The sequence below is a fragment of the Mytilus galloprovincialis genome, chromosome 9, assembly GCF_965363235.1.
Source record: "Mytilus galloprovincialis chromosome 9, xbMytGall1.hap1.1, whole genome shotgun sequence".
NCBI classification, from domain to species: Eukaryota; Metazoa; Mollusca; class Bivalvia; order Mytilida; family Mytilidae; genus Mytilus; species Mytilus galloprovincialis.
This window is the reverse complement of record NC_134846.1, coordinates 49028431-49048458: the sequence shown is the minus strand read 5'-3', so window position 1 is coordinate 49048458 and position 20028 is coordinate 49028431. Positions and strand designations below refer to the sequence as shown.

Below are 20028 nucleotides of genomic sequence, written 5' to 3'. Positions count from 1 at the left end.
ATTCCAGCACCCAATAATCACTGAAATATCATGACCAATATCTTTAGTATAACTCCGGTTTATTGACGTTTACCATTATATTTCTCTTCAGTTTAACATCACTTAACCCTTTCAGGTTTTGTGATTACTTGGCCTCCGTCGTTCGTTGTAGTCGTCGTTGTCGTCTTCCGTTTACTTTTACAATAATCTTTTCTCATGAAACTATTGGTCCAAATTCAACCAAACTTGATTACAATCATTACTGCGGTATCAAGATAAACAGTTTGTGCGATGACCCCTCCTTCCAACCGACATGACTGATATGGCTTAAAACAGAACATAGGGTTAAAAAAATCGTTATGAATAGAATTAACAAGAACAAACATTTGCAGAATTTTGAGCTCTACTTATAGTCTATATACGTCAACATTTCAGACAACTTCTTATAGAAGTAATTGCCCTTAAATGACAATTGTTTAACCTGTTATGATGATTTTTATAAACTTTTTTGCGTTTTTGCCTTATATCTTACAAAATAATTGATGGATAGGCACTTAAATTAGTAAAAGTGAGAAAATTTACAATAAAGAAAAAAATCGTCCGACGTCTTCCTGGAATCATTGCCCTTTAATGACAATTTTTTGAGGTTTTTTCTTACATGATAACAATAATAATAGAAACGTACATGGACACTTCATATCACACAAGCGATCAGCAAAAGCTATACTAACAAGTCACATTTCGCTTATAAAGATAGAAGGCTGTTACTGCCCACCCCTTAACAATAAATTTCGTTTACAGTATTTAGTGATTTAAGGAAAATAAAAACTAAAGAAGAAATAAGAATACTACACAGCCCAAATGATCAGCAATACAGGATCAACAAAACAGAGATTTTTGTCATGAATTGTATTCTCGTCTACATTTTGAACTATAGTGTTGAGGGTGTTGAATGAGGTGGCCGACACAGAATCTCTAGAGCCCCTGGTTTTGAAGTCAATACTTTCAGTTGTCAGGTTTTGTCTCGTTGAAAAAGTGTTTTGTTTCATATTATTTAACTTATACTCCAGACACAAATGTTTCCCCAATCTTTTACACAAACATTATGCATAAAAATAAAAATTAAGGGCAATACATTTCTAAATATATTGATGAACAGATAAAACGGGATAACGAGTGTTTCCAAAGAATATATAATATTGTATTCTTATTACGTCATTTTCACAAATAGTCCGCATGTGGTTCTCTTCGACAAGAAACATATTGCAATCTTAACTCCAGCGAGAACTTTGTTTATATTTCATTGTATTCTATGTCAAACATTTTAAATGCAACATGTATCGTATCGTGAGACGAAAGTTGAAATGAAGACACGATTTGTGAAATAAATGAAAAATATTGACCGCATGTCATAGCATATATACTTTTGTAAATTAATAGCATATTGCTAAGGAGAAAATATCACATGTCTTTGCTGTTGATAAGGCAAGATTCATGTCAACATATAAATACTAAAACATTGTTTAACAGTTTCATATTGAAAGATTGCATCTCATTTCAATAATGGTAAGTTCTCTGTATTGCATTATTGAATCATTTTTTTCATAATAACTGTAAATTATGGAAAAAGGGTTTTGATTTTTAATCTTCATAGATTAGATGTTAAAAAACATTTTTTGATATCTATAATCTGTAATATGGTTGACACTCTACAACGAAATAAGAGATGTATATTTGAAAATTTAATACACGTTTAGGTTTATAAACAGAATAGTACTGTCTTGTTTGTGATTTTTTTATTTGTGTGTCTGTCTCAATGACGTATCAAAATCATTGATTCGAACATTGCATAATATTAAACTAAATTAAATATGTTTCAAATCTATGTAAATCGTGAAGAGTTGAAATTTCTCTGTAAAATGAAGTTGATAACATTGGAGAGAATAAAACAAATCGTCTCATCTCATCAGCCGACTTAAATTGAAAAAAAAATTAAAAAGAGTACCCGGCAACTCAAAATAAAACGAGTTCTAAAAGAGAGGCGAAAGATGAATGTACCAGAGGGACAGTCAAACTAATAAATTGAAAATAAACTGACAATGCCATGACTATAGAAAAAAAGACAAACAGACAGGTAATAGTACACAAGATACAACATAAAAAACTAAAGACTAAGCAACACGAAATAATATTCTAGATAATAATTTCTACAGATACCCGTTATATAGTGCGTATGTACTACTATATTTGCGATGGTTTGTAACACTCTCCTTACTAATGAACGGTGATTTAAGGAACATTTAATAGAAATTATCAGAATTCAAAAGACTTAGAAAAAGTAGAAAAGGAATTTAGGTACTAATAATATAATACATGTAATATTAACAATCGAATTGACTTACCAGAGAAAATAGATTGAAAAGTGTTGTGCTTATTAGTTATAAATTAAAAACAAATTAAAATTGTGTGATTAGTTTTAATCTGTAAGTATTGATGTTTATTTGTTTATTCTGTTATATATGTTTGACTAGTCCTCTGGTCAAGATATCAAGGGAATTGATAAGATGTTGATAAACTAGTTTTAAATGTCAACTAATCAAGTGCATGTCCAAAGAGAGAGGCGAAATATACTACAGGAATATGTAACCTTATAAGTCGAAAACAAATTTACAATGCTGTGGCGAAAAATGTTCAAAACCACAAAATAACCAGCAACTCGTACCCATAATAGGCCAGGGTGGATTTCAAATTGGCCGGAATAATAGTCAGTCCATCGAGTCCCTGAACAAAACATGGTCAGTGGTTGTTATATCTTAACGTTTGTGTTTGTGCTTACTCGAAGTTGAGAATAAATCTTAAATAGGACGATTAAGAACAAGACAGTCTTACCACCTATTATATGCTACCCTTTAGAAGGAAGTTTGTCTTTGAAGTACTGTGTCATCGGCATTCAGCTCATATTAAAGTTTACTCATATTGCATACATTGGTCTTATCATAGGAATAGTCATGTTTGAATACAGACATTTTTATGTTTTAATGATACATTTAAAATAGAGTTCAAGGAAATACTGAATGGCTCTATCAAACAAGAATCCATTTATAGCCAGGTTAATATTTATTTTTTAATTTCTTCAAATGTATATGTATTAACATTACAGTACTACTCGATATGACCTTGTGTGTAGAATTTTCTGTCTACATAAAGCTTAAAGTATAACACTATAACGAGAAATTCTCGTTGTCGTTCACACAGTTGCTCTTTTGAGTTACTACATAAAGAGGATGCCGATCTTAGAATATAAAGAAATTCCTTTCAATGCCTGAATAATCGTTTACAAATTGTAAATGCTAAATTAATTTCATTTCTTATAAAGAAAGATAAAAAGTTAGCAATATCCTATAACTTTACGTTCTGCTATATAGATGATGTTCTCTCGGTAAATAATACAAAATCTGGTGGTTATGTGGAACGAATCAATCCCATCGAACTAAAGATAAAATATACAACAGATACAGTTACAGTGGAGATCACTTCTAACCTCTCATTAGAACTGTCAGAATATTCTGTCATAAAACTGTTCTAACCTGCCCTAGAATAGTTCTACCTAGAACAGTTCTACCCTAGAACTGTTCTAAGTAGAACTGTCAGAATCAGTTCTAGGTAGAACTGACTAAATCAGTTCTAGGTAGAACTGTCAGGATCAGTTCTAGGTAGAACTGTCAGGATCAGTTCTAGGGTAGAACTGTCTAAATCAGTTCTAGGTAGAACTGTCCAAATCACTTCTAACCGTAGAACTGTCAGCAGAACTGACTAAATCAGTCAGGACTGTAGAACAGTTCTATATGACGTCAATGCAGTAAGGGCACTTTAGAATTTAGAAGAAATAAATCACTTCCAATTACTTTGCTATATATTAAATAGCAGATTTTCAAAATTTTAACTGATCAAACGACTTTTATTACGTTACATGTACAAATATCGAAGTGAATAGAAGGTTACCCAACTCATCGGAGAAATATTTTTATAAGATTGCATACGGAAACATCATTGTTTACGTTTCTTCGTTCCCCGTTTTTAACAGTCTCTTCCTAAATAAAACTCTGCATTTAATTCTTGGAATTTTAATCGTTATTTACCTTGTTTACCTTGGATTTACATTCATTTAAGATTCTGTTTTGACAAATGTTCAAACGAAAATTGTACAGTGGATGAATTATGGGATATCAATGAAAAAAGTGTTGTAACGTAAAAATAAATATATATACATTTGCACCATCTCGTCAATTTAGCCAGACTTATCCATAACGATTATAAATGATATCTGGGAGTCTGCAACTCAGAAAAATATACTGGATCTGAACATGAATGAAACATTTGCCCCTGGACGTTCGGCTACAAACAAAATCATGCATTTTTCTTTGCCTTAAGGCTTCTTTAAATTATATTAACAGTATACTATTCCAAGAAGAGAACTTCCCATACTTTTTATTTTATTTTTAAAATAAAGTATATGAATCAGTCATGTGAGTGTTGGATGATGCCATTAAATAGTTCTGTTTAAAAAAAAACCATCACAAACTACTGACTTAAACATGTTAAAAAGTCACTTTAGCATGTATAATGACGGTTCATTATTATGGATACAGAGAGGAAATAACGGCGCTCTAAATTCTTAGATATGGTATAAATACACCTTGTCGCTATTTGTCTGCCATTACTGGATATCACAAAGGTTCCCGTAAAATTTTGACGTCATAAAACAAAATATTAGACGCCACAATGGAAAGTCATTGTTGTATGCTTCAAAAGTTCAAGAGGCCGGGTCAGCCAGGATTAGCGATAAGGTGTATTGTGTTTCAAAGTTGGTGTCATTTTTATCATACGATCCGTCCTCACATAGAAATAATATTGGTTTACCATGTTTACAATGAGGCCATATACATGTATATTTACATGATAAAGTGTAAATAAGTTCAGTTTTGGTTGATGCGGTCAAATAATTTTGATAAAACGACCCTCAATTAGTTTGATATATCGAAACCACTGAAATTTGTTTACAATTCAATATTTTGAATAAAAAGAGGACTTGCTGATATTCTAAATTGATGCGGAAATTTTTTTTTGTAGCCAATGTGTTCCAATATTCATTGATATTGCTGTCATTTGAATTATACAAACCATCGTAATATGTATTACTATAAGTGATTTAGTATGCGGCTATATATATATTAAGATTTACATAACAAAGTGTAATTATGGTCAGTATTGGTTGATGCTGTCACATATGGTCAGTTTTCGTTGATGCTGTCAAATATGATCAGTTTTGGTTGATACGGACAAATAATTTTGATATATTCATCATGAGTCAGTCTGAGATATCAAAACTACTGAAATTAGTTTACGATTCAAAATTTTGATGAAAAAAAGGACATGCTGGCACTATAAACTGATGAGAGCATAATTTTATTTTCCAATATTGCTTTCATTTATATTAAACAATCCATCCTGATATAAAAAATATGCGTGATTTACTTTGCGGCTATTAAGATCGACATCATGTACATAATAAAGTGCAAATATGGTCAGTTTTGTTTGATGCGGAAAAATTATTTTGTTATACCAGTCAGTCAGAGGTATGAAAACTACTGATATTTGTTTATGTTGCAATATTTTGAATAAAAAGAGGACATGCTGGCATTCTAAATTGATGCAAATGAAATTAGGTAGCATTGTGTTCCAATATTTCTATCATTTGTATTTTCATGATTTTACAATCCATCCTTACATAAAAATATTACAGATTTACTATGCGACTATAAGAGTTACATAAAAAAAGAGCAAATATGGTCAGTTTTGGTTGATGCGGTCAAATATGGTTAGTTTTGGTTGATGCGGATAAATATGGTCAGTTTTGGTTGATGCTGTCAAATATGGTCAGTTTTGATTGATGCAGACAAATAATTTTGTTACATGATTACATGTTACTGTCAGTCTGAGATATGATAACTACTGATATTTGTTTCTGACGCGATATTTTGAATAAAAATAGGAAATACTGGCACTCTCAATTGATGCGAGAAAAATTGATTTCCAATATTGTAGTTATTTATATACTACAGTTCCTCTTGACCTAAAATTATAATTGAGCTATTGTGCAGCTATTTAGATTTACATAAAAAAAGCTTTGGTTGATGCGGTCAAAAGATTTTATTATACGACTCAGTCTGAAGTATGAAAACTACTGTTATTTGTTTATGATTCAATATTTTGAATATAAAGAGGACATGCTCATTGGCAGATCAAGGGGGGGGGGGGGTCAGGAGTTGGAACCCCCTTTTTTTACGATCAATGCATTTGAATGGGAACATATAGTTGGACCCCCCCCCCCTTTTAAAATGGCTGGATCTGCCCCTGCATGCTGGCACTGTAAATTGATGTGAACAAAATTGTTTTCCAATATTGCTATAACTTGTATAGTACAGTCCCTCTTGACCTAAAATTAAAACTGAAGTACTGTGCAGCTATATAGATTTGCAGAAAGAAAGAGAAAATAATGTCAGTTTAGATTGATGTGGTCAAAAGATTTTTGTTAAACAGGTCCGTCCGAGGTATGAAAACTACTCGTAAACAGATATTACATTTGGTTAATGAGGTCAGATAATTATGTTATGTGATAACTAGCCATCCTGACTCCCAGAATAACAAATGTAAAACAATTCAAATAATACCCCCCCCCCCCCATAATACTAATTAACGGCCTAATTTACGTACAAAAAATGAAAGAAAAACAAATATTTTATGTTACACATCAACAAAAGAAAATAACTGAATTACGGGCTCCTGAAGTTGGAACAGGCACATACATGCAGAATATGGCGGGGTTAAACACGGTTCTCTTGCCGATTGTAAATCTGAAATAAAACCGGCAAAATAGCAAACTGACTTTTATAATATTAACCGCTATTTTGCCGAAGCCTTTATATTAAGACAAATATTTCTTAAAACTTATAAATCAATTCTAGCCGTAGAATTTTTAAATCAATTTTAGCCGTAGAATTTATAAATCAATTCTAACCGTAGAATTTATAAATCAATTCTAACCGTAGAATTTGAAATCAATTCTAACCGTAGAACTGTTCTAGAAGTAGAACTGACCAAAGATTTGGTCAGTTCTAGCTAGAACTGTCTAAAACTGTTCTAGGGTAGAACTGTCAGGATCAGTTCTAGCTAGAACTGTCCAAATCAGTTCTAGGTAGAACTGACCAAATCAGTTCTAGCTAGAACAGTTCTAACCTAGAACTGACTAAAAGATGTCAGGCTGACAGTTCTACATACTGTTCTAGAACAGTTCTCCTGACAGATTATGACAGAATTTATGAGAGGTTAGAACTGATCTCTACTGTAAGTCTGCCTCATATCTTGACTTAAATGTAGAAATTGACAATGAGGGTCAAAACTTTACGACAAAAGAATTGATTGCAGCTTCCGAATAGATTCTTTCCATTTCTATGTAGAAACTTTCCAGCAGCGCATACGTATGGAGTTTATATCTCCCATATGATACAATATTCGAGGGCTTGTATTTCCTATCATGCTTTCCTTGATATAGAATTGCTGCTCACAAGGAACCTAATAAACCAAGAGTTCCGAATGGTAAAGTTGAAATCATCTGTTCGTTATATTTACGGACGCCACCACGACATTGCTGCACTACATGTAATTGTCGATATCTGTATCTTAGCATTGCATGAGGTCGTGCTTTCTCTGAATGTTAATGACGTCTTCACACTAATTCCATTGTGTTAGATGTCTACTGATTCAAATTGAAATCAAAGATGCATAGCATTTTTTATTAGTTATTATTGGCTTTGAACTACCTGTCAGAACCTGCGAGTAGTCTCATATCTGTACTAAGTGTCATATCTTGTTGTGATAATGTATTTGTACCCTGCCAAGTTCACCTTGTGTTGTACAATATATTTCTGCTTTGTATCGACCTGATGAGTTAAAGACAATTAATCTATTACAAATGTGAATGGGATGGAGAGTTGACTTACTGGCACTCATATCATATCTTCTGATATCCAATTATATATGTAGGTCAAAGTACGGTCTTCAACAGGGAGGATTGTCTCACAACGAACAGCAACCTATTAATGGCCCAAAATGACTAGTTTAAAACAATTTGAACAGGAAAACAACCTTTTCATCTGATTTGTATAGTTTGTTCTTATGATGTACATTTTTCATTTTTCATTTTTTGATGATCTGTTTTACAAATTCAAATGACGTCATCATTTTTTTGTCATCTTTTACAATTTCAAATATATCGTCACTTGGCGTTGGGGTTTGGGCTTGTTCGGATGTGTCTACATTTTGTGTTGCAAATGTCTGGTTATGTAATGTATTTCAGTTTTTTTCATGTAATTAGTTAATATTTCAGTTCTATCATGTACAGCTTTTGTTTAGTAATTTTATAAATTTACTGTTTGCAAAAGTATAAATTATTCTAAATAATAAGGATGTTCTGGTAACTAATTACAGAAAACCCTGGCCGTTTTTGGCACAAATTTTTTGATCTTTTGGTCCTCGATGCTGTTCGACTTTGTGCTTGTTTCGGCTTTCAAACTTTTGTATCTGGGCGTCACTGGTGGATCTTGTGTGGATAAAATGCACTTCCTACGTATTAAAATTTTCAACTTGTTGCCTTTTGTTGGCTGTTGTTCGTGTGTTTCTTTGTCAATTGTATTCTCCAATTTATTTATATTGTAGTCCTGTGGTGTTGAGTTGTCCTTTTAATGTTATTTCTCACATGGCTATACAAGGGGAGGTTTGGCATGCCACAAAACCCGGTTCAACCCGCCATTTTTTTCTTTAAAAATGTCCTGTACCAAGTCAGGAATATGGCCATTGTTATATTATAGTTCGTTTCTGTATGTGTTACATTTTAACGTTGCGTCGTTTGTTTTCTTTTAATTTTGAGTGTAAATTCACATTGCGATAAGACGTGTCACGGTACTTGTCTATCCCAAATTCATGTATTTGGTTTTGATGTTATATTTGTTTTTCTCGTGGGATTTTGTCTGATGCTTGGTCCGTTTCTGTGTGTGTTACATTGCAGTGTTGTGTCGTTGTTCTCCTCTTATATTTAATGCGGTTCCCTCAGTTTTAGTTTGTTACCCCGATTTTGTTTTTGTCCATGGATTTATGTTTGAACAGCGATATACTACTGTTGCCGTTATTTACACCACACTTCTATGTTATATTGAGGGTTTAATTACATTAAGAATGTGCTTGTCCCAAGTCAGGAGCTTGTTATTCAGTGGTTGTCGTTTGTTGCTATATATCATATTTCTTTGTCGATCAATATTCTGTTCATGAATCAGGCTGTTAGTTTTCACGTTTGAATTATTTCATATATGTCAATTAGGGGTATTTTATAGCTCACTTTTCGGTTTTTGTTTTGATAAGTTTTAAAGATCGTACTGCGACCTAAAGTTGTTAACTTCTATATCATTAAGTCTCTTGTGAAGGGTTGTCTTGTTGGCAATTAACCCAAATCTCTTAAGTTTTATTGAAAAAAGGGTATAAAACATGTGTAAGACAGGCATGCAATTGGTAGCAAAGTGCGAAACTTATAACATTGAAATAATTGATAACTATTATAACATTGAAAGATGAATTACCTTGCTTGAATAAAATTTAATAAAAAGTATGCTCCTGTTAAATATGTTAATAGTTATCAAAGGTACCAGGATTATAATTTAGTACGCCAGACGCGCGTTTCGTCTACATAAGACTCATAAATTAAATTAGAAAGTCGTATTCATGCGTGTGATTTATACCAAAAAGTGTCTATTTTGATCAGTAGATTTCATTGTATTAACCGTATAGTCGAAAATTCAGTAAAATAATCTATGTCTTGAATTAAATTTACATTTACAAATCAGAAGCTTTCTTATATAATTCATTAGTGTTCAAATGTAGCACAATCTTTTGCAACAATAAAATCATATTGTCATGTGTCATTTTTCACAGTTAATTCATATACTGACCCCTATTACTTTTCAAAGCGGTAATAAAGAATATGCATTCAGCATTCACCATTCTTTTTTCTTTCTACCAATTGGAAGAGGGCAGGACTTAATTTTTATACAGAAAGCTCTCCCCCAAATAGACAGTCCTTGATGACGTATATTTAATGAAGTTACTCCTACATGTATAACACACAAGTCTAACATGCGCCTGGGTGTAATGTTTGAAATTTCTTTTTTTGTGTATTTACAGGCCTCCCTGAATACAGAAGTTCTGCTGTTTCTTCTATTAGCAACGCTTTATTTCCAATTTACAGTTTCAGCAGGTAATTAGTTTGTATTTTTGTATCTATAAGACTAGTATCAATATAAATTGTACGTTGAGGTACTGTGCCATTTTTTTTAGTATTTTGTTGAAGTAATAACTAAGTTTTTTAAATTTGGGTTCGATTATAACGTTTTGAATAATTTACTGGAGATGTCAGGTATTTGTTTATGAAACAAAAACTGAGGCAACAATCATTTTAAATACAACAAGGTACAGTGCAGAGGCTAGTGCACATATCGAATGAAGTTGAAAACTATTTACAAATCCGGTTTTCATTGATATTGAATCGAACCCAGAACGATTTGTATTAGGGATACCAATATAAATCAATAGTTGTATGGTTGCCCCTAACTTATAGCATGTAATTGTCCACTTTTTTATAATTTTTTATTTTGTTTTGATAACTATTAGTAGATTACAATAGAACTGAATAATTTTTAACATTTTTACTTACATTTGCATTATGTTGTCATACATTTCATAATTTATAACACCGTTGATATGTTGCAGAAGTTATGTTAAGAAAAAATTGCAGTAACACCAACCAGTGCAGCGATGGTAACGCTTTCTGTTTTAGTGACTGTAAATGCAAGAATGCCGTTTACAAAGACAACACCAGTAGCTGTTCATCCCGTATGTCTTTTAATGTAGCCTTCAAATAAAAACAACATATCTATTCAATATTTCTTACATCGATTTTCTGAATATAGAATGTAGGAGAGGGAAAGGGGAGAGTTTATTTAAAGACATGTAGCAATGACGACTTTGATAGTTAACTTGTTAAAATGCTTTCAGTTTTTAAAACATTAAACACATTATTTGCATGTTTTTTTTCGTGATACAGTATGCTCTAGGAACTGTCGTGTATGAGGCAAAGGCAAATATCATGTATCAATTCATGAGACTAATTTATCACTCGCCAAAGAAAAATAATGAAATTGAAATAAGCTTTAATTGACGTTAGTAATTTTGAAGAACAGTTTAAAGGTTTTTGCATAAATGTGGAATAGACAACAATACAGATAAATGAACGTAAATTTGTCCCACAAATAAAGAGAAAATACCAATTAACAGTAAAACCAGTTACAGTGCAGTGTTCAGTGCATTTATTGATTTAAAGTAAGTAACTATTAACACGCCCGGTTTTATATTAATATTATAACGACCTTGAATACCCATTGGTGACCCTCGGCTGTGGTCTGCTCTTTGGTTGGGTGATTGTCTCTTTTACGTACACCCAATATCCATTCTCAATTTAACTTTTCAGATACTGTGACACGCTTTAAAAAACAAAACTCGATAGCATTTTTTAGTTGTTTGTTTACACATAAATATAAAAAAAAAGTACTATCACTTTAATTATTCACAAACGTTAGTCATGTTAGTATAGGATTAATAACTATAATTAGATGATATTGTCTCGCATAATTATATCAGTTCTATTTTTGATATGTTTCAGAAATTGTGTTAGGTGGAGTCTGCAATTTCCAAATTCCGTGCCAAAATAGAATAGCTATGTGCCCTGGTACTTGTTTATGCCTGGATCCCTTTTACAAGGACAACAACGGTACCTGCATTTCTAGTATGTGCTTTATATTTAACTTTCAAATATAAAAAAAAGAACACTAAATGTATTCAGTGAAAACATGGCTTTTCTGATTTTAACAATTGCAAGCAGAACTGATGATTATGATAATTGAGTGGTATACATGATGTTTAGGGAAAGACTAGATAATGTTTCGTGACAACATTAACATTCAATCTATACATTTCAAGCCATACAGTTTCAAAAATATTTAAATTATATTTACTAAAATTTCTGCATCCAAGTTCCAGTTTTTACCACTTCCATAACAATCAGATCGTATTGCATATAGAAAACAAACAAATCAACAGATATATTTCTTTTTTACACGAATAAAGAAATAAAAAAAAAAACCTAATAAGCCATGTTTTATTGCCAATATTTTATATAGTGATCTTAGTATAAATTCAATAGAAATTCTCCCAAACAAGAGCTGTGCTATTACTAATGAAAAGGATGACCCCTGCGTACAGGATGCGCACTGTAAAAGTGGCTTTTGTGAGTGTGATGCATTTTTCCGGACAACCAAAACACGTTGTAAGTAAATATTTATATTATAAAACACTCACTGTGCTTTTTATAATTGTGATTTAAATTTATAGCTTTCATTTTGTTCAGAAAATAAAATTCCTCTAAAATGTATCCTTTTGGTTTTCTCTGCCTCTCTTTCAAAGTAAATTTTTTTTTGATTTCATCATACATTTTGTAACCAGCATAGTTACATTAACAGTTTCTTATAGCTTTAATGACGCAGACACCAAAACGTGTTTTAAACCAGCAACCTACAGAACATCGACCTCTTTTTATTTTCATATGAATCGGAGTTCCTTCAGTTACTCGTAAAAACAAGAAGATCAAAGAAGGCACAATAATGATGTTCTTTCCATTAACAATCCAAACTTTTCTGATTAGGTTCTATTAATTGATTATGCAGAATTGAAAGAAATAAAGAAACAATAGACACAGCTTCATTCGCATCATTTTTAAATACCCCGAATTTGACTTACACGGTTATCTCAGTTCTAGAATATATGACAAACTAGACGATTTGAATTTAGAATTTATCAATTTCCCCCATATTATTAGCAATGTATTAACTTCACCTGCATACGGGATAAACATTCCAAACCTATTCTATTGAGCATTAAACGACTACGCGGAATTTGTGAACCGTCACGAGTGTCTGAGCAGAAAGTGGCTGAACCAGGGGTGTGTCAAAGAACGTCTCGTCCTTTTTCTTATAAAGTTCATCTGTAGGTACCAATACCTTGAATTGTTGATAAATATTCCGTATTAACTTCACGATGGTCTTGCAGTATAGATTATTGGTACTGGCATTGTTTATTATCTGGGTAATGTATTATAGTATTCTCTTATTTTTCTTTATGAATATTTTGTTAATTGTTTAGTCTGTTTTTGTGGTATCCATTTGACGTGATTCTTTACTAATACATCCCGTCATTATGTAATTTTTCTATGATAAGTTTTGCAAATTTGTCTTTCATTTTTGCTAATAGGCTTTGTCTTTATGCCTTTTTGTGTTTCTTTGTTACATTTGTTTCAGTTCTGTTAACTTATAAATCCCTGCATTGTGTTATTGTTCAATGACAGATTTTGTATTCCTGACTTCCATTTTTGCAAATATGCTTTGTCTATATAGATATAACTCTCTATACAAGTCACAATTTATAAAAGTAAACCATTATAGGTCAAAGTACGGTCTTTAACAAGATCCTTGGCTTAAACCGGACATCCTGTTATAAAAGGCCCCAATAATTTCTAGTGTTAAACCATTCAAACAGTTATATCTATATAAATAACAAGGAACGAGAAACACTTATGAACCACATCATCATACGACAACTAAAGAACATCATAGTTCTGCCTTTTAGTGTGTCTTTGTTACCTTTGTCGCGTCTCTGTACTTACAAGAATGTATACTTCCAGTCATTATGTTATTGTTCAATGGTAAATGTTTGTTTACATTTTTGTTTATTAACATATTTGTTTGTTAACATATTTGTTTATTTACATATTTTTTTGGTTACATAAAATTGAAAATGGAAATGGGGAATGTGTCAAAGAGAAAACAACCTGACCAAAGAACAGACAACAGGGGAATGTCACCAATAGGTCTTCATTGCAGCGAGAAATTCCCGCCTCCGGAGGCGTCTTCCTGCTAGCCCCTTAACAAATATATATGTACTAGTTCAGTGATAATGGACGTCATACTAAACTCCGAATGATACACAAGAAACTAAAATTAAAAATCATACACGACTAACAAAGGCCAGAGGCTCCTGACTTGTGACAGGCACAAAAATGCGGTGGGATTGAACACGTTTTTTGATATCTCAACCCTCCCCTATACCTCTAGCCAATGTAGAAAAGTAAACGTATAACAATACACACAGTAAAATTCAGTTCAAGAGTAGTCCGAGTCCGATGTCAGAAGAGGTAACAAAAGAAAATAAACAAAATGACAATAATACATAAATAACAACAGACTACTAGCAGTTACTGACATGCAAGCTCCAGACATCAATAAAACCGATTGAAAGAATATTCCTTCATCCTGTTAGGGGTTTAATATAATACCATCATAAAATATATGAGAAGAACATAACCTGTGTCATGCCAACAATTGGTTTTAAAATACATGTGTTTATTTCCGATGTAAAGACTTTATAAGTGAATCAATACTAAAGCCAAAATATGCAATCTTTAATGACCTGACAACAGTATCGTAACTATATCCTTTCTTAATAAGTCTGCTTAAAGGTCTTGTTAGCTTATGAGACGAATACTGACATTATTGTGCTTTGTAAAGAATATTACCATAAAAGATTGGATGTGAAACACCTGAACGTATAAGATGTCTGCATGTTGAGTTATTTTTACGAATGATGTCCTTGTACCGATGATAAAATCTAGGAAATGACTAGTTTGTGATATCGAAACACCTAGTGTAATAATTTTACAGTAATACATAAATTTCTTTCGTTAAAATCTAAAACGTTGTTACATAAACTAGCGAATCGTACAAGTTGAGATACATAAACACCGTAAGATGGTGACAAGGGAACGTAACTATTCAAAATGGATAATGAACGATAGGAAATGAAAAATCATCTCTTTTATCATAAATTTTAGTACTAAGCTATCCGTTACTGACATAGATATCAAGATCAAGGAAAGGGCAGTGGTCATTGTTAGTATTAACTTTATCTAAAGTAAGTTCAACAGGATAAATTTCTTTGTATACATACTGAAGTCGTCATTATTGAGAGCCAATACATCATCAAAATATCTAAAAGTATTATCAAATTTTTGTATTAGATGGTGTTTCGATGGGTCTTTGCTGATTTTAGTCATAATTGTAACTCATAGCAATACAAAAACAGGTCCGCAATAAGTGATGCACAGTTAGTCCCCATTATAATTCCGATAACTTGACGATATACGGAATCTCCAAATCGAACAAAAATGTTATATTTGTTTGTTTACATATTTGTTTGTTCTTATAATGATTTATATAATTATAACTTTACTGGCGTACTCCTATTTTTGACATTTTCACCAATTTTGTATGTTTGTTTTGAACATTGTTGTCAATATAAATAAACTCATCATAGATACAAGGACTTAATTTTGTATATACAATGTACGCCAGACGCGCGTTTCGTCTACAAAAGACTCATCAGCGACGCTCGAATCCAAAAAAGTAAAAAAGGCCAAATAAAGTACGAAGTTGAAGAGCATTGAGGACCCAAATTCCGAAAAGTTTTTACAAATACAGCTAAGATAACGGAATGTAATGTGACTGTCATATAAGTGAGCGGTTTAGCAAGCTGTAAAACAAGGTTGTATCCTCCTTTTTCTTCATAACAAAATGACCGTACCAAGTCAGAAATATGACAGTTGTTGTCCATTCGTTTGATGTTTGAGCATTTGATTTCGCCATTTGATTAGGGATTTTCCGATATGAATTGTTCTCGGAGTTCCGTATTCTTGTTAGATTATATTTTATACATGTAAATGAACATTCGAGTAAAAACTCTATGAATAGGATGAGATGGTGGTAAATCATAAGTCCTTCATGGTCGCATTGGATATTTTAACGAGAAACAAATCTGAAGACTTACCTTGTTTCTATTAATATTGCACAATTGTCTGTATGTTCTGCTCATCAATTGTTCTTAAGATTTACCAACATTTTGCTTTGACAAAGAGAATTTTAGATATAGTGTTACACTTTTCATTCGGGAAGGCAGTGAATCTACCAAATGTACCTTCTTCAGAACTGAAAATATGGGCTATTCTTTGAAATAATCTTTTTTTCAAAACTGTCATTTGTATAGATATAAAGAAAGATGTGGTATGAGTGCCAACGAGACAACCGTGGTAAAGAGTTATTGCATCGGACTACTAACACAAAGGTTCCTGTTTCAATTCCCGTTCCGGGATGAAAATTTCATGGACTGAGTTTTCGACTATCCTTTGACACCATATGCGATTATGGTCTTGAGGAATCGATGATAGTCCGTCGGAAGGGGATGATAAATGGCTGACCCGTGTTAAGAGAGTGCCATATCTCTTGCACGTAAACGACACTTTTGTAGATTTCGAAAAAGAGCAGGCTTATGCCGCTACAAGGCAGCACTCGCACCCGCAAAGTGGAAAGGGATTAGTATAAGTTGCAATATTTGTTTCCCAATCCACTATAAATGAATATATTTAAACCAATGAGACAACTCTACATCCAAGTCACAGTTAATAAAAGTATCCCATTATAGGTCAAGGTACGGTCTTCAACACGTAGGTCACACAGTACTATTAGTAAATAAGCTATTCATGGATACTAAGTTAAAATCGTGTACGCACGTATGGTCTACAAAAACCACATCGGTTACGTATACGCTATAATATGGAAGATACTATCTAATATTTTACTGGTAACTGAAAGCAAGAAGCAAATAAATAGAAAAATGATTGGATACATCTCTTCCAATCAAAGTGTAATTGCAATGTTCTAAATAAAAGATAACTTATTTTCTTTGATTTTTAACATGTTTAACTAACTTGAAATTTAATCTTGTTAACCATTTTATATTGCTAGGTAATCCTAAATCTGCTGCGACCATGGCTGTTGTTGACGTTTCAGCTGTTACATTGTGCTTCGTGCTGGCATTCTTCGATGTTTCAAAATATTTTCAGTAAAACAAGAAATTAGGTGTGTGTAGATATTTCTTTGATAGGAAATGATTAAAAAAAAGTGCAAAAAAGAGTGTCCTTGATCAAGTTATAGGACGCATTCATACATTGTTAAAATCAAAAGACATTTTAATTGTGAGACAAGAAATATCTAAAAAACAGTTCATTTAAACAAGAAAAAGATGAAAATAATATATATAGAGATTAACAAAACATCCACAGACGTATTCTAATTATCACACGATGGTATTTAAAACAGAACGAACGCATATGCAAAGTGCTTTATTTTATTATCTCAAGATTATTAAACATAATGTTTCGTAGCTCCTTTAACAGCTTCTCGTGTATGTTTAACTTAAATGTTAAATAAAACTTTCAGTGAGCTTTATAGAAATTATGTATGTATCTTAAATAAAGTACTGTCTGTCAGTCTAATACAGACGCTCTGGAATACCGTTTAAATGGACATTGAGAAAAAATACTGAAATCTTATTTGCAAATACGATCGATCGCGAATTGTGTTATATTTATAATTGTAATAAATTTTAACAAATATATACTTTTATATTTCATTGGAGATATTTCGACTTATCATTACTAATCTAGTAATGCTAAAAAAACATATAGAATAGTATTCTCTGTCCTTCTTCCTGTTTCAGATTTCTAAAATATCGGAGACAAATTGATATGGAACTAATTATGGTAAAAGAACTTTTAAGTTTTCTGAAACCTTGTGGAATTCTTTGCCTTTATATTTGAAATAAAGTAAAAATGTAAATATTTTTAAAGCAACCTGTCAATCTCATCTCTTTAAGATACAAGAAGTGAATTTTTGTAGTTGAAATGCTATATTTTTACTGTGGTCATACTTTTGCATTTACGTGGTGCTAATCTATCTGCACTATATATGTAATTTTGTAATAGCATTTAGCTTTGTTTATCTCTGTGTATGTATGTAAATATATTATGTAGATGTAGAAGGCCATGAGATGGATTAACTGTATTGTTGTATGTGTTACCTACTGAAAATAATTAATTTTGTATTATTATTATGTTTATATTGTACCAGATTATTATGACAAATGATACATTTACGTGCCACATTTTAATAAAGTTTTGAAATTACAATGCAACTTGTTGTACATACGATTACCTATTTTACTGATAGTAACAACATTTTTTGTCATTGCATCATAGGCATTTATGAACTCTAAACCTTTTAAAAACGATTTATGGTTTAAAAGTACAATACGATCGGTATTCAACCTTTCGGTATTATCGATGTTTAACGATAACTTTGCATGAGGGAAGTTGTTAATGTGTCAAAAATATAACATACATGTAATTTATCTAATTTTATGTTAAAACTTAAAGAAGACCTAAGTGGATTTTACAAATTGTTTATGTCGCTTTTAGTTACATAGCTCTTCACGTATTCAGGTATTTATAACCTATTGCGCTGTCTAAACAAAGATAAATCCATACGACTGGGTCGGACGCACGAAATTTATAAACTATTTTTTTTTTTGGATTTTTTATATAGAGAAAAAAAAATACCAAACATGCAATGTTACCTGATTGTTTTATAGCTAGTAACGGTTGGGATCACATTATCATATAACAACAAAATTTGATATGCGCATTTCACATTTTGAGTCTGTTGCTTTCATACAACTATGGTATGTGCAATGTAATGAATTGCTTCGGACACATAAATTTGATTAGGTGTTGTTTTCATGGTTTTGCAAAATGTTTTACACAGAAAAAAAAACCATCGTAAAAAGTTCATGTCTAAAAGTATTGATTTTTGTTGTTGTGTAATCCTATCTAACATACTCCTCCTACGATCACTTGCACTTTTGTTTGATACAAGCTTCTGTCTTTTTTTAGTTTAAGATTCTAAAAGTTTTTAATATATTGTGTTTTATATGTATTTGTTGCCGTCACTATCACTGAAGATATAATTATTGTAGACAGGCGTATCAGGTGCTGTAAACTTGGTTACTATTTATGTTATTACTTTTCTTCAGTTGAATTATTTCAAATACGTTTTATGTGTGCAAATATTTAGAAATTAATGCTAACAGTTGTGTATATAACATACTTTACCCAAGAAGTGGAGGATACATGTATGTACTGCAAACCAAATGTTCGTACGTTTGTCCATGCTTCAATTTAGTTTCATTTTACTAAACTATGTAGAACGGAATAGTATGATATTCAGTTCTAAAAAAATATTATGTTGAGTCGTACCGTGTTTTTTTTTAGTTTCATATCAGACGGGTAGTCAAGTTCTGTTGGCCAGTTCTTTGAACTTAATAAATAAAAACCCAGTGGACAAAAAAAAATTCTCATGCAGTTTCTGTGTCAAAATTCATTTTTGTTTATGATACTGAGTACACCATGTTACTTTTTTTTTTATGTCCCGATCATTCACTCCATATTGGACCACACTTTTTTTACGCCCGTCAAAATTTTGACGTGACGTATTATGGTATACAAATGTCCGGTGTTCGTCAGTCCGTCTGTCCGTCCGTCTGTCCGGCGTAAACATGTCGCACCGTAACTTGAGAACGACTTATCTAAATTTCATGAAACTTAATGTAGTTGTTTCTTATGATGGTCAAATGATCTGTATACTTTTTGGTGAAAATAAGATTTAAACTTTTTGAGTTATGTTACTTTGTAACTAAAACAGGGGTGTGTTTTTTTCACATGTCGCACCGTATCTCAAAAACGTTTCTTGATTATTGCTTAAAACTTTACACACTTCTTAGTTATATTAATCTTAATATCTGTATACTTTTTGGTGATGATTCAAAATTTCATTTTTGAGTTTTTGAGTATTTTGTCAAAAAGGAGGAGGGTTTTTTTACATGTCGCGC

The 20028-nt window shown here is 31.9% G+C and overlaps 1 long non-coding RNA gene across 1 annotated transcript; it reads left to right on the top strand.

Annotated features, from left to right (window-relative positions):
- Nucleotides 1-1480: 1480 nt before the first annotated feature.
- LOC143046937 (uncharacterized) lies at nucleotides 1481-18265 on the top strand. Its single transcript, XR_012969319.1, has 7 exons — nucleotides 1481-1545; nucleotides 10270-10342; nucleotides 10855-10977; nucleotides 11804-11926; nucleotides 12344-12466; nucleotides 17049-17162; nucleotides 17803-18265. It is a non-coding gene; the product is annotated as an uncharacterized LOC143046937 (long non-coding RNA).
- The last annotated feature ends 1763 nt before the right edge of the window (nucleotides 18266-20028 follow it).